This window comes from Gasterosteus aculeatus, unplaced genomic scaffold, assembly GCF_964276395.1.
Source record: "Gasterosteus aculeatus unplaced genomic scaffold, fGasAcu3.hap1.1 HAP1_SCAFFOLD_24, whole genome shotgun sequence".
In the NCBI taxonomy this organism is placed as follows: Eukaryota; Metazoa; Chordata; class Actinopteri; order Perciformes; family Gasterosteidae; genus Gasterosteus; species Gasterosteus aculeatus.
This window is the reverse complement of record NW_027554883.1, coordinates 497,005-512,500: the sequence shown is the minus strand read 5'-3', so window position 1 is coordinate 512,500 and position 15,496 is coordinate 497,005. Positions and strand designations below refer to the sequence as shown.

The 15,496-nt window shown below is 54.1% G+C and overlaps 1 pseudogene; it reads right to left on the bottom strand.

Annotated features, from left to right (window-relative positions):
• Positions 1–13,664: 13,664 nt before the first annotated feature.
• Positions 13,665–14,291, bottom strand: LOC144392635 (18S ribosomal RNA; annotated as a pseudogene).
• Between the last annotated feature and the right edge of the window lie 1,205 nt (positions 14,292–15,496).

Sequence of the window (15,496 nt, the reverse complement as noted above, 5' to 3'; positions counted from 1 at the left end):
CCATCAGTGTCCGACAACAGCGCTTCATCATCGGATAGCTGCCGTGAAATACCGCTCTCTGGATCTGCTCTGTTCTGGCAGGTAATCAGGGAGATTTTAAGTAGATGAGCGTCCGGGAATAGTGCACTGCACTCGGGCAGGTCACGCCGCGTAACCCGCCCCGTATCCCGGTTCCCGAACCCGCTTTTCCGCCCAAAGTTGTCCGAAGATGCTTAGGCCCAGCTGGGGAACGCTCCCCACGAAGCCAGGGTCTCAGCCCTGGAGCCCTGTGTTTCCGAAAACCAGGTTTCTGAAATCTGCGACCTGGTGGCCCAGTGATGTCAGCTGGAACTTTTTTTTTCCGGTCCGCTCAAAATTCTCCAGGGGATTTTAGGGCTTTGCGCCACATATTCCGACTTTTACTTAGTTTCTGACGGAGCCAAAAAAGTCCGGGTTTTTTTGCCCTCCTTATCGTCCCGACTGGAAACTTTAACTTTTTTTTTAAGTCAGAAAATTAAAGTCTTTTTCATCCAGGAGACCGACCCTTCCTTCAAAGCGTCCCAAGTGGTCCTTCGTCATCGGATATCTGTCGGGAAATACCGCTCCATGGAACTGTTTATTTCATCCATCCGCTGCACCTGCTGTTCTGCCATCAGTGTCCGACAATAGCGCTTCTTCATCGGATATCTGCCGGGATCTCACGCTCTCTGGAACTGTTTAATTCATCCATCCACTGCACCTGCTGTTCTGACATCAGCATCCGAGAATAGTGTCCCGTACTGGGACATGGTCTGGGTTCTGCCGCTCTCTGGAACTCTGTATTCATCCATGCGGTACACCTGCTGTTCTGCCATCAGTGTCCGTGAACAGTGATTCTTCATCGGATATCAGCCGGGATCTCACGCTCTCTGGAACTGTTTAATTCATCCATCCACTGCACCTGCTGTTCTGACATCAGCATCCGAGAATAGTGTCCCGTACTGGGACATGGTCTGGCATATCCCGCTCTCTGGAACTGTGTTCTGATTATTTCCTTCATCCACTGCACCTGCTGTTCTGACATCAGCATCCGAGAATAGTGTCCCGTACTGGGACATGGTCTGGGATCTCCCGCTGTCTGGAACTGTGTATTCATCCATCCGCTGCACCTGCTGTTCTGCCATCAGTGTCCGGGAACAGCGCTTCATCATCGGATATCTGCCGTGAAATACCGCTCTCTGGAACTGTGTATTAGTCCGTCCACTGCACCTGCTGTTCTGACATCAGCATCCGAGAATAGTGTACCGTACTGGGACATGGTCAGGGATCTCCCGCTGTCTGGAACTGTGTATTCATCCATCCGCTGCACCTGCTGTTCTGCCATCAGTGTCCGTGAACAGTGCTTCTTCATCGGATATCAGCCGGGATCTCACGCTCTCTGGAACTGTTTATTTCATCCATCCACTGCACCTGCTGTTCTGACATCAGCATCCGAGACTAGTGTCCCGTACTGGGACATGGTCTCGCATATCCCGCTCTCTGGAACTATGTTCTGATTATTTCCTTCATCCAGTGCACCTGCTGTTCTGCCATCAGTGTCCGACAATAGCGCTTCATCATCGGATAGCTGCCGTGAAATACCGCTCTCTGGATCTGCTCTGTTCTGGCAGGTAATCAGGGAGATTTTAAGTAGATGAGTGTCCGGGAATAGTGGGCCGTTCTGGGACTTGGTCTGGGATATCACGCTCTCTGGAACTATGTTCTGTTTATTTCCTTCATCCAGTGCACCTGCTGTTCTGCCATCAGTGTCCGACAATAGCGCGCTGTTCTGGGACTTGGTCTGGGATATCCCGCTCTCTGGAACTGTGTTCTGATTATTTCCTTCATCCACTGCACCTGCTGTTCTGACATCAGCATCCGAGAATAGTGTCCCGTACTGGGACATGGTCTGGGATCTCCCGCTCCATGGAACTGTGTTCTGTTTATTTCCTTCATCCACTGCACCTGCTGTTCTGACATCAGCATCCGAGAATAGTGTCCCGTACTGGGACATGGTCTGGCATATCCCGCTCTCTGGAACTATGTTCTGTTTATTTCCTTCATCCACTGCACCTGCTGTTCTGACATCAGCATCCGAGAATAGTGTCCCGTACTGGGACATGGTCTGGGATCTCCCGCTCCATGGAACTTCGTATTCATCCGTCCACTGCACCTGCTGTTCTGACATCAGCATCCGAGAATAGTGTCCCGTACTGGGACATGGTCTGGGATCTCCCGCTCCATGGAACTTCGTATTCATCCGTCCACTGCACCTGCTGTTCTGACATCAGCATCCGAGAATAGTGTCCCGTACTGGGACATGGTCAGGGATCTCCCACTGTCTGGAACTATGTTCTGTTTATTTCCTTCATCCACTGCACCTGCTGTTCTGACATCAGCATCCGAGAATAGTGTCCCGTACTGGGACATGGTCTGGCATATCCCGCTCTCTGGAACTATGTTCTGTTTATTTCCTTCATCCACTGCACCTGCTGTTCTGACATCAGCATCCGAGAATAGTGTCCCGTACTGGGACATGGTCTGGGATCTCCCGCTCCATGGAACTTCGTATTCATCCGTCCACTGCACCTGCTGTTCTGACATCAGCATCCGAGACTAGTGTCCCGTACTGGGACATGGTCTGGGATCTCCCGCTCCATGGAACTTCGTATTCATCCGTCCACTGCACCTGCTGTTCTGACATCAGCATCCGAGAATAGTGTCCCGTACTGGGACATGGTCAGGGATCTCCCACTGTCTGGAACTATGTTCTGTTTATTTCCTTCATCCACTGCACCTGCTGTTCTGACATCAGCATCCGAGAATAGTGTCCCGTACTGGGAGATGGTCTGGCATATCCCGCTCTCTGGAACTATGTTCTGTTTATTTCCTTCATCCACTGCACCTGCTGTTCTGACATCAGCATCCGAGAATAGTGTCCCGTACTGGGACATGGTCTGGGATCTCCCGCTCCATGGAACTGTGTTCTGATTATTTCCTTCATCCACTGCACCTGCTGTTCTGACATCAGCATCCGAGAATAGTGTCCCGTACTGGGACATGGTCTGGGATCTCCCGCTCCATGGAACTTCGTATTCATCCGTCCACTGCACCTGCTGTTCTGACATCAGCATCCGAGAATAGTGTGCCGTTCTGGGACATGGTCTGGGATATCACGCTGTCTGGAACTGTGTGTTCATCCGTCCACTGCACCTGCTGTTCTGCCATCAGCATCCGAGAATAGTGCCCCGTACTGGGACATCAGCCAGGACGCACCGCCGTCATCTCGTTCGTTCGCTCAGTCATCCATCCACGAAAGCTACCGATCAGCCACAGTGCCCGGAATGATGCCTCCTGCCGGGGTAGCGTCCGCTTGCTCCCCGACAGCCAGTTCTGCATGAGGCTCCGGTTCTTCCACCCCCGCCACTGTCCGAGGGTGTCCGAAAATACTGAGGTCTGAGTCGGATCCGAACCGCACAAACGCCGGTCTTCACGACTGGAGGCCTATGTTTCTAAAAACCGGGTTTCAGGAATCTGCGACCTGGTGGCCCAGTGATGTCGGCTGGAACTTTTTTTTTCCGGTCCGCTCAAAATTCTCCAGGCATTTTCTGAGCTTTCCTTCACATATTCCGACTTTTACTTAGTTTCTGACGGAGCCAAAAAAGTCCGGGTTTTTTTGCCCTCCTTATCGTCCCGACTGGAAACTTTAACTCCGTATTTTAAGTCAGAAAATTAAAGTCCTTTTCATCCAGGAGACCGACCCTTCCTGCAAAGCGTCCCAAATGGTCCTTCGTCGTCGGATATCTGTCGGGAAATACCGCTCCATGGAACTGTTTATTTCATCCATCCAGTGCACCTGCCGTTCTGCCATCAGTGTCCGAGAACAGTGCTTCTTCATCGGATATCAGCCGGGATCTCACGCTCTCTGGAACTGTTTAATTCATCCATCCACTGCACCTGCTGTTCTGCCATCAGTGTCCGACAATAGCGCTTCATCATCGGATATCTCCCGTGAAATACCGCTCTCTGGAACTGTTTATTTCATCCATCCAGTGCACCTGCCGTTCTGCCATCAGTGTCCGAGAACAGTGCTTCTTCATCGGATATCAGCCGGGATCTCACGCTCTCTGGAACTGTTTGATTCATCCATCCACTGCACCTGCTGTTCTGCCATCAGTGTCCGAGAACAGTGCTTCTTCATCGGATATCAGCCGGGATCTCACGCTCTCTGGAACTGTTTATTTCATCCACCGCACCTGCTGTTCTGCCATCAGTGTCCGACAACAGCGCTTCATCATCGGATAACTGCCGTGAAATACCGCTCTCTGGAACTGTTTATTTCATCCACCGCACCTGCTGTTCTGCCATCAGTGTCCGACAACAGCGCTTCATCATCGGATAACTGCCGTGAAATACCGCTCTCTGGAACTGTTTATTTCATCCACCGCACCTGCTGTTCTGCCATCAGTGTCCGACAACAGCGCTTCATCATCGGATAACTGCCGTGAAATACCGCTCTCTGGAACTGTTTATTTCATCCACCGCACCTGCTGTTCTGCCATCAGTGTCCGACAACAGCGCTTCATCATCGGATAACTGCCGTGAAATACCGCTCTCTGGAACTGTTTATTTCATCCACCGCACCTGCTGTTCTGCCATCAGTGTCCGACAACAGCGCTTCATCATCGGATATCTGCCGTGAAATACCGCTCTCTGGATCTGCTCTGTTCTGGCAGGTAATCAGGGAGATTTTAAGTAGATGAGTGTCCGGGAATAGTGCACTGCACTCGGGCAGGTCACGCCGCGTAACCCGCCCCGTATCCCGGTTCCCGAACCCGCTTTTCCGCCCAAAGTTGTCCGAAGATGCTTAGGCCCAGCTGGGGAACGCTCCCCACGAAGCCCGGGTCTCAGCCCTGGAGCCCTGTGTTTCCGAAAACCAGGTTTCTGAAATCTGCGACCTGGTGGCCCAGTGATGTCAGCTGGAACTTTTTTTTTCCGGTCCGCTCAAAATTCTCCAGGCATTTTCTGAGCTTTCCTTCACATATTCCGACTTTTACTTAGTTTCTGACGGAGCCAAAAAAGTCCGGGTTTTTTTGCCCTCCTTATCGTCCCGACTGGAAACTTTAACTTTTTTTTTAAGTCAGAAAATTAAAGTTTTTTTCATCCAGGAGACCGACCCTTCCTTCAAAGCGTCCCAAGTGGTCCTTCGTCATCGGATATCTGTCGGGAAATACCGCTCCATGGAACTGTTTATTTCATCCATCCGCTGCACCTGCTGTTCTGCCATCAGTGTCCGACAATAGCGCTTCTTCATCGGATATCAGCCGGGATCTCACGCTCTCTGGAACTGTTTAATTCATCCATCCACTGCACCTGCTGTTCTGACATCAGCATCCGAGAATAGTGTCCCGTACTGGGACATGGTCTGGGATATCCCGCTCTCTGGAACTATGTTCTGATTATTTACTTCATCCACTGCACCTGCTGTTCTGACATCAGCATCCGAGAATAGTGTCCCGTACTGGGACATGGTCTGGCATATCCCGCTCTCTGGAACTGTGTATTCATCCATCCGCTGCACCTGCTGTTCTGCCATCAGTGTCCGTGAACAGTGCTTCTTCATCGGATATCAGCCGGGATCTCACGCTCTCTGGAACTGTTTATTTCATCCATCCACTGCACCTGCTGTTCTGACATCAGCATCCGAGAATAGTGTCCCGTACTGGGACATGGTCTCGCATATCCCGCTCTCTGGAACTATGTTCTGTTTATTTCCTTCATCCACTGCACCTGCTGTTCTGACATCAGCATCCGAGAATAGTGTCCCGTACTGGGACATGGTCTGGGATCTCCCGCTCCATGGAACTGTGTTCTGTTTATTTCCTTCATCCACTGCACCTGCTGTTCTGACATCAGCATCCGAGAATAGTGTCCCGTACTGGGACATGGTCTGGCATATCCCGCTCTCTGGAACTATGTTCTGATTATTTCCTTCATCCACTGCACCTGCTGTTCTGCCATCAGCATCCGAGAATAGTGTGCCGTACTGGGACATGGTCTGGCATATCCCGCTCTCTGGAACTATGTTCTGTTTATTTCCTTCATCCACTGCACCTGCTGTTCTGACATCAGCATCCGAGAATAGTGTCCCGTACTGGGACATGGTCTGGGATCTCCCGCTCCATGGAACTGTGTTCTGATTATTTCCTTCATCCACTGCACCTGCTGTTCTGACATCAGCATCCGAGAATAGTGTCCCGTACTGGGACATGGTCTGGCATATCCCGCTCTCTGGAACTATGTTCTGTTTATTTCCTTCATCCACTGCACCTGCTGTTCTGACATCAGCATCCGAGAATAGTGTCCCGTACTGGGACATGGTCTGGGATCTCCCGCTCCATGGAACTGTGTTCTGTTTATTTCCTTCATCCACTGCACCTGCTGTTCTGACATCAGCATCCGAGACTAGTGTCCCGTACTGGGACATGGTCTCGCATATCCCGCTCTCTGGAACTATGTTCTGATTATTTCCTTCATCCAGTGCACCTGCTGTTCTGCCATCAGTGTCCGACAATAGCGCTTCATCATCGGATATCTGCCGTGAAATACCGCTCTCTGGATCTGCTCTGTTCTGGCAGGTAATCAGGGAGATTTTAAGTAGATGAGTGTCCGGGAATAGTGGGCCGTTCTGGGACTTGGTCTGGGATATCACGCTCTCTGGAACTATGTTCTGTTTATTTCCTTCATCCAGTGCACCTGCTGTTCTGCCATCAGTGTCCGACAATAGCGCTTCATCATCGGATATCTGTCGTGAAATACTGCTCTCTGGAACTGTGTATTAGTCCGTCCGCTGCACCTGCTGTTCTGACATCGGCATCCGAGAATAGTGTGCCGTTCTGGGACATGGTCTGGGATCTCCCGCTGTCTGGAACTGTGTGTTCATCCATACGTTACACCTGCTGTTCTGACATCAGCATCCGAGAATGGTGTGCCGTTCTGGGACATGGTCTGGGATCTCCCGCTGTCTGGAACTGTGTGTTCATCCATGCGTTACACCTGCTGTTCTGACATCAGCATCCGAGAATAGTGTCCCGTTCTGGGACATGGTCTGGGTTCTGCCGCTCTATGGAACTGTGTGTTCATCCGTCCACTGCACCTGCTGTTCTTCCATCAGCATCCGAGAATAGTGTCCCGTACAGGCACATGGTCTGGTCTCTGCCGCTCTCTGGAACTCTGTATTCATCCATGCGTTACACCTGCTGTTCTGACATCAGCATCCGAGAATAGTGTGCCGTTCTGGGACATGGTCTGGGATATCACGCTGTCTGGAACTGTGTGTTCATCCGTCCACTGCACCTGCTGTTCTGCCATCAGCATCCGAGAATAGTGCCCCGTACTGGGACATCAGCCAGGACGCACCGCCGTCATCTCGTTCGTTCGCTCAGTCATCCATCCACGAAAGCTACCGATCAGCCACAGTGCCCGGAATGATGCCTCCTGCCGGGGTAGCGTCCGCTTGCTCCCCGACAGCCAGTTCTGCATGAGGCTCCGGTTCTTCCACCCCCGCCACTGTCCGAGGGTGTCCGAAAATACTGAGGTCTGAGTCGGATCCGAACCGCACAAACGCCGGTCTTCACGACTGGAGGCCTATGTTTCTAAAAACCGGGTTTCAGGAATCTGCGACCTGGTGGCCCAGTGATGTCGGCTGGAACTTTTTTTTTCCGGTCCGCTCAAAATTCTCCAGGCATTTTCTGAGCTTTCCTTCACATATTCCGACTTTTACTTAGTTTCTGACGGAGCCAAAAAAGTCCGGGTTTTTTTGCCCTCCTTATCGTCCCGACTGGAAACTTTAACTCCGCATTTTAAGTCAGAAAATTAAAGTTCTTTTCATCCAGGAGACCGACCCTTCCTTCAAAGTGTCCCATACAGTGCTTCGTCATCGGACATCGGCCGGGATCTCCCGCTCTCTGGAACTGTGTATTCATCCATGCGGTACACCTGCTGTTCTGCCATCACTGTCCGGGAATAGTGTGTCGTTCTGGGACTTGGTCTGGTCTCTGCCGCTCTCTGGAACTCTTTATTCATCCATGCGGTACACCTGCTGTTCTGCCATCACTGTCCGGGAATAGTGTGTCGTTCTGGGACTTGGTCTGGTCTCTGCCGCTCTCTGGAGCTCTTTATTCATCCATGCGGTACACCTGCCGTTCTGCCATCACTGTCCGGGAATAGTGTGTCGTTCTGGGACTTGGTCTGGTCTCTGCCGCTCTCTGGAGCTCTGTATTCATCCATGCGGTACACCTGCTGTTCTGCCATCACTGTCCGGGAATAGTGTGTCGTTCTGGGACTTGGTCTGGTCTCTGCCGCTCTCTGGAGCTGTTTATTCATCCATGGGGTACACCTGCTGTTCTGCCATCACTGTCCGGGAATAGTGTGTCGTTCTGGGACTTGGTCTGGTCTCTGCCGCTCTCTGGAACTCTTTATTCATCCATGGGGTACACCTGCTGGTCTGCCATCACTGTCCGGGAACAGTGTGCCGTTCTGGGTCATGGTCTGGTCTCTGCCGCTCTCTGGAACTCTTTATTCATCCATGCGGTACACCTGCTGTTCTGCCATCACTGTCCGGGAATAGTGTGTCTTTCTGGGACTTGGTCTGGGTTCTGCCGCTCTCTGGAGCTCTTTATTCATCCATGCGGTACACCTGCTGGTCTGCCATCACTGTCCGGGAATAGTGTGTCGTTCTGGGACTTGGTCTGGTCTCTGCCGCTCTCTGGAGCTCTTTATTCATCCATGGGGTACACCTGCTGGTCTGCCATCACTGTCCGTGAACAGTGTGCCGTTCTGGGTCTTGGTCTGGGTTCTGCCCCTCTCTGGAGCTGTTATTTTCATCCATGCGGTACACCTGCTGGTCTGCCATCACTGTCCGGGAATAGTGTGCCGTTCTGGGTCATGGTCTGGGATATCACGCTCTCTGGAACTCTTTATTCATCCATCATGTACACCTGCTGGTCTGCCATCACTGTCCGGGAATAGTGTGTCGTTCTGGGTCTTGGTCTGGGTTCTGCCCCTCTCTGGAGCTGTTATTTTCATCCATGCGGTACACCTGCTGGTCTGCCATCACTGTCCGGGAATAGTGTGCCGTTCTGGGTCATGGTCTGGGATATCACGCTCTCTGGAACTCTTTATTCATCCATCATGTACACCTGCTGGTCTGCCATCACTGTCCGGGAATAGTGTGTCGTTCTGGGACTTGGTCTGGTCTCTGCCGCTCTCTGGAGCTCTTTATTCATCCATGCGGTACACCTGCTGTTCTGCCATCACTGTCCGGGAATAGTGTGTCGTTCTGGGTCATGGTCTGGGATATCACGCTCTCTGGAACTCTTTATTCATCCATGCGGTACACCTGCCGTTCTGCCATCACTGTCCTGGAATAGTGTGTCGTTCTGGGACTTGGTCTGGTCTCTGCCGCTCTCTGGAACTCTGTATTCATCCATGCGGTACACCTGCTGTTCTGCCATCACTGTCCGGGAATAGTGTGCCGTTCTGGGTCATGGTCTGGTCTCTGCCGCTCTCTGGAACTCTGTATTCATCCATGCGGTACACCTGCTGGTCTGCCATCACTGTCCGGGAATAGTGTGTCGTTCTGGGACTTGGTCTGGTCTCTGCCGCTCTCTGGGACTCTTTATTCATCCATGCGGTACACCTGCTGTTCTGCCATCACTGTCCGGGAACAGTGTGCCGTTCTGGGTCATGGTCTGGGTTCTGCCGCTCTCTGGAGCTGTTATTTTCATCCATGCGGTACACCTGCTGGTCTGCCATCACTGTCCGGGAACAGTGTGCCGTTCTGGGTCATGGTCTGGGTTCTGCCGCTCTCTGGAACTCTTTATTCATCCATGGGGTACACCTGCTGGTCTGCCATCACTGTCCGGGAACAGTGTGCCGTTCTGGGTCATGGTCTGGTCTCTGCCGCTCTCTGGAGCTGTTATTTTCCTCCATCCAGTACACCCACTGCTCTGCCATCACTGTCCGAAAATAGTGCTCCGAAATCGGGTAAGTCGCGCGGGGAGCCACCCCTGTATCTCGGCTCCAGGAGCCTCTTTCCGCCCGGGGCCTGGCCCACTATGCTTAGGTCCAGCTGGGGAACGCTCCCCCCGAAGCTCGGGGCCCTGTCCTGGAGATCTCTGTTTCCGAAAACCAGGTTTCTGAAATCTGCGACCTGGTGGCCCAGTGATGTGAGCTAAAAAAAAATTTATCGAAGCGATCTAAAAAAGCCCAGCCATTTTCTGAGCTTTCCTTCACATATTCCGACTTTTACTTAGTTTCTGACGGAGCCAAAAAAGTCCGGGTTTTTTTCGCTCCACATAGTCCCGACTGGAAACTTTAACTTTTTTTTTTTTTCCATTATTTCACCCGCGGAGGTCCGCAAACACCTCCAGGGGCCCACAACGGCCGAATTAAGCCAGGAAAAAGACACCAGAACCCGGATCTCTTTACCAGACACCCCCGGAGCCCGGAACACGGACCCAAACACCTCCAGAGGCCCACAACGGCCGAATTGAACCCGGAAAAAGACGCCAGAACCCGGATCTCTTTACCAAACACCCCCAGAGCCCGGAACTCGGACCCAAACACCTCCAGAGGCCCACAACGGCCGAATTGAACCCGGAAAAAGACGCCAGAACCCGGATCTCTTTACCAAACACCCCCAGAGCCCGGAACTCGGACCCAAACACCTCCAGAGGCCCACAACGGCCGAATTGAACCCGGAAAAAGACGCCAGAACCCGGATCTCTTTACCAAACACCCCCAGAGCCCGGAACTCGGACACAAACACCTCCAGAGGCCCACAACGGCCGAATTGAACCCGGAAAAAGACGCCAGAACCCGGATCTCTTTACCAGACACCCCCAGAGCCCGGAACTCGGACCCAAACACCTCCAGAGGCCCACAACGGCCGAATTGAACCCGGAAAAAGACGCCAGAACCCGGATCTCTTTACCAAACACCCCCAGAGCCCGGAACTCGGACCCAAACACCTCCAGAGGCCCACAACGGCCGAATTGAACCCGGAAAAAGACGCCAGAACCCGGATCTCTTTACCAAACACCCCCAGAGCCCGGAACTCGGACCCAAACACCTCCAGAGGCCCACAACGGCCGAATTGAACCCGGAAAAAGACGCCAGAACCCGGATCTCTTTACCAGACACCCCCAGAGCCCGGAACTCGGACCCAAACACCTCCAGAGGCCCACAACGGCCGAATTGGACCCGGAAAAAGACGCCAGAACCCGGATCTCTTTACCAGACACCCCCAGAGCCCGGATGAGCTCCACAAACACCTCCAGAGGCCCACAACGGCCGAATTGGACCCGGAAAAAGACGCCAGAACCCGGATCTCTTTACCAGACACCCCCAGAGCCCGGATGAGCTCCACAAACACCTCCAGAGGCCCACAACGGCCGAATTGGACCCGGAAAAAGACGCCAGAACCCGGATCTCTTTACCAGACACCCCCAGAGCCCGGAACTCGGACCCAAACACCTCCAGAGGCCCACAACGGCCGAATTGGACCCGGAAAAAGACGCCAGAACCCGGATCTCTTTACCAGACACCCCCAGAGCCCGGAACTCGGACCCAAACACCTCCAGAGCCCCACAACGGCCGAATTGGACCCGGAAAAAGACGCCAGAACCCGGATCTCTTTACCAGACACCCCCAGAGCCCGGATGAGCTCCACAAACACCTCCAGAGGCCCACAACGGCCGAATTGGACCCGGAAAAAGACGCCAGAACCCGGATCTCTTTACCAGACACCCCCAGAGCCCGGATGAGCTCCACAAACACCTCCAGAGGCCCACAACGGCCGAATTGGACCCGGAAAAAGACGCCAGAACCCGGATCTCTTTACCAGACACCCCCAGAGCCCGGAACTCGGACCCAAACACCTCCAGAGGCCCACAACGGCCGAATTGGACCCGGAAAAAGACGCCAGAACCCGGATCTCTTTACCAGACACCCCCAGAGCCAGGATGAGCTCCACAAACACCTCCAGAGGCCCACAACGGCCGAATTGGACCCGGAAAAAGACGCCAGAACCCGGATCTCTTTACCAGACACCCCCAGAGCCCGGATGAGCTCCACAAACACCTCCAGAGGCCCACAACGGCCGAATTGGACCCGGAAAAAGACGCCAGAACCCGGATCTCTTTACCAGACACCCCCAGAGCCCGGAACTCGGACCCAAACACCTCCAGAGGCCCACAACGGCCGAATTGAACCCGGAAAAGGACGCCAGAGCCCGGGTTCCGCTCCATGCCGCACACCACACCTGCAATACCGACCTCTCCCACCGGAGGGAGACAGAGGGCGCCTTCCACCCTGACTGCTGCCCGGGTGAGAGACACTATTCCTGGGGGGACTCTTTATCAGACTCCCCTTAACTAAAAGGGACTGCTGCCCGGGAAAGAGACACTATTCCTGGGGGGGCCTTCTACCAGACCCCCCCTGCCCCAACACACCATCCCCAATTTCACATAGCATATTCAGTCACAACTTGTCCGTTTCAAACACCCGCACCTGCAATACCCACCTCTCCCACCGGAGGGAGACAGAGGGAACCTTCCCCCCCACGACTGCTCCCCGGGAAACAGACACTATTCCTGGGGGGACTCTTTATCAGACCCCCCTGAACTAAGCCCGACTCCTGCCCGGGAAAGAGACACTATTCCTGGGGGGGCCTTCTACCAGACCCCCCTGAACTAAGCCCGACTCCTGCCCGGGAAAGAGACACTATTCCTGGGGGGGCCTTCTACCAGACCCCCCTGAACTAAGCCCGACTCCTGCCCGGGAAAGAGCTGCCTTCCCTGGGCAACATACAATCAACTCCCCTTCCTCCATCACCAGGCGCTCCACCGGGCCCCGGGCCCCCACACTTAAGCACCCCCCCTCGGACTAAACCCTTTAGCCCGCCCGCCAAAACCTCCGTGCATCAGGTAATATTAAAGAACTATGGTAACATCCGGAGAGCCAGGCGCTCCGTCCGGGCCTGCTCCCCCACACTTAAGCACCCTTCCTCGGACTAAACCCTTTAGCCCGCCCGGCAGAACCTCCGTGCATCAGGTAATATTAAAGAACTTGTATTATTTCCGGGAAGCCAGGCCCACCGTCCGGGCCTGCTCCCCCACACTTAAGCACCCTTCCTCGGACCAAACCCTTTAGCCCGCCCGGCAGAACCTCCGTGCATCAGGTAATATTAAAGAACTTGTATTATTTCCGGGAAGCCAGGCCCACCGTCCGGGCCTGCTCCCCCACACTTAAGCACCCTTCCTCGGACTAAACCCTTTAGCCCGCCCGGCAGAACCTCCGTGCATCAGGTAATATTAAAGAACTTGTATTATTTCCGGGAAGCCAGGCCCACCGTCCGGGCCTGCTCCCCCACACTTAAGCACCCTTCCTCGGACTAAACCCTTTAGCCCGCCCGCCAAAACCTCCGTGCATCAGGTAATATTAAAGAACTTTTTTCAAAGTAAACGCTTCGGGCCGACACTCAGTCAAGAGCATCCCGGGGGCGGCCGAGAGGCAGGGGCCCGGGCAGGCGGTGGCACGCCTCGCGGCGGACCGCCAGCCGGACCCCGAGGTCCAACTACGAGCTTTTTAACTACAGCAACGTTAATATACGCTATTGGAGCTGGAATTACCGCGGCTGCTGGCACCAGACTTGCCCTCCAATGGATCCTCGTCAAAGGATTTAAAGTGCACCCATTCCAATTACAGGGCCTCGAAAGAGTCCTGTATTGTTATTTTTCGTCACTACCTCCCCGAGTCGGGAGTGGGTAATTTGCGCGCCTGCTGCCTTCCTTGGATGTGGTAGCCGTTTCTCAGGCTCCCTCTCCGGAATCGAACCCTGATTCCCCGTTACCCGTTGTCACCATGGTAGGCACGGAAAGTACCATCGAAAGTTGATAGGGCAGACATTCGAAAGAGACGTCGCCGCCGCGGGGGGCCAGCGATCGGCTCGAGGTTATCCAGAGTCACCAAAGGGGTCCGGGGGCACCCCCGGAGGGGCTCCCCGCATGGGTTTTGGATCTGATAAATGCACGCATCCCCCGGAGGGTCAGCGCTCGTTTGCATGTATTAGCTCTAGAATTGCCACAGTTATCCAAGTAACGTGAGAGCGATCAAAGGGACCATAACTGATTTAATGAGCCATTCGCAGTTTCACTGTACAGTCCGTGTGTACTTACACTTGCATGGCTTAATCTTTGAGACAAGCATATGCTACTGGCAGGATCAACCAGGTAGCCCACCGCGAGCCACTGCTCCGGCCGACGTGACCGGACGCTGCATCGAGACGAGGCGATGCGGGAGGGTGAGAGAACATGCGCTCCACGGGGGCGCGCCGTGCAGGCCCGTGCCAGGGCATCGTCTCCCGGCGTCGCCTGGCGGTCGCGCTCCGTGCGGGGGACAAATCGGGCGCCCGGGGGGAAGCGCAGGGCCATCGGGGGCCGAACCCAGCGCGCGCACCAACCCACCCGGGCATAGAGGCCGACCCGCGTTCCGGGGAACCCTCCGCCCATCTGGCGGGGGCCCCCGGGTGGCGGGTCACGGTTGCAAATCTGTCAGAATTTTCACGCAAAGCATTTCCTCCACCGGCGCGCCCCGGCCGAAGCCAAAGCGCCCGGGGATGGCGCACCGCGGGCGGGCGCGCGCACCGGAGGCGGGCCGCCCCGCCTCCGCTCAAGCAATCTCGTTCGATCAAAGTGTTTCACCCACCGGCGCGCCCCGGCCGAAGCCAGGGCGCACCGGAGGCGGGCCGCCCCGCCGCCATCTCTCTCGCTCAGCGATCCATCCGCGAAACCCACCGACCAGCCACAGTGCCCGGAACGAGGCTCCGGTTCGTTCACCCTCGCCACTGTCCGAGGGCGTCCGAAAATACTGAGGTCTGAGTCGGATCCAAAACGCACAAACGTCGGTCCTCACTCCTGGAGGCCTATGTTTCTAAAAACCAGGTTTCTGAAATCTGCGACCTGGTGGCCCAGTGATGTCGGCTACAACTTTTTTTTCCCAGTCCGCTCAAAATTCTCCAGGCATTTTCTGAGCTTTCCTTCACATAGTCCGACTTTTACTTAGTTTCTGACGGAGCCAAAAAAGTCCGGGTTTTTTTGCCCTCCTTATCGTCCCGACTGGAAACTTTAACTCCGTATTTTAAGTCAGAAAATTAAAGTCCTTTTCATCCAGGAGACCGACCCTTCCTGCAAAGCGTCCCAAATGGTCCTTCGTCGTCGGATATCTGTCGGGAAATACCGCTCCATGGAACTGTTTATTTCATCCATCCAGTGCACCTGCCGTTCTGCCATCAGTGTCCGAGAACAGTGCTTCTTCATCGGATATCAGCCGGGATCTCACGCTCTCTGGAACTGTTTAATTCATCCATCCACTGCACCTGCTGTTCTGCCATCAGTGTCCGACAATAGCGCTTCATCATCGGATATCTGCCGTGAGA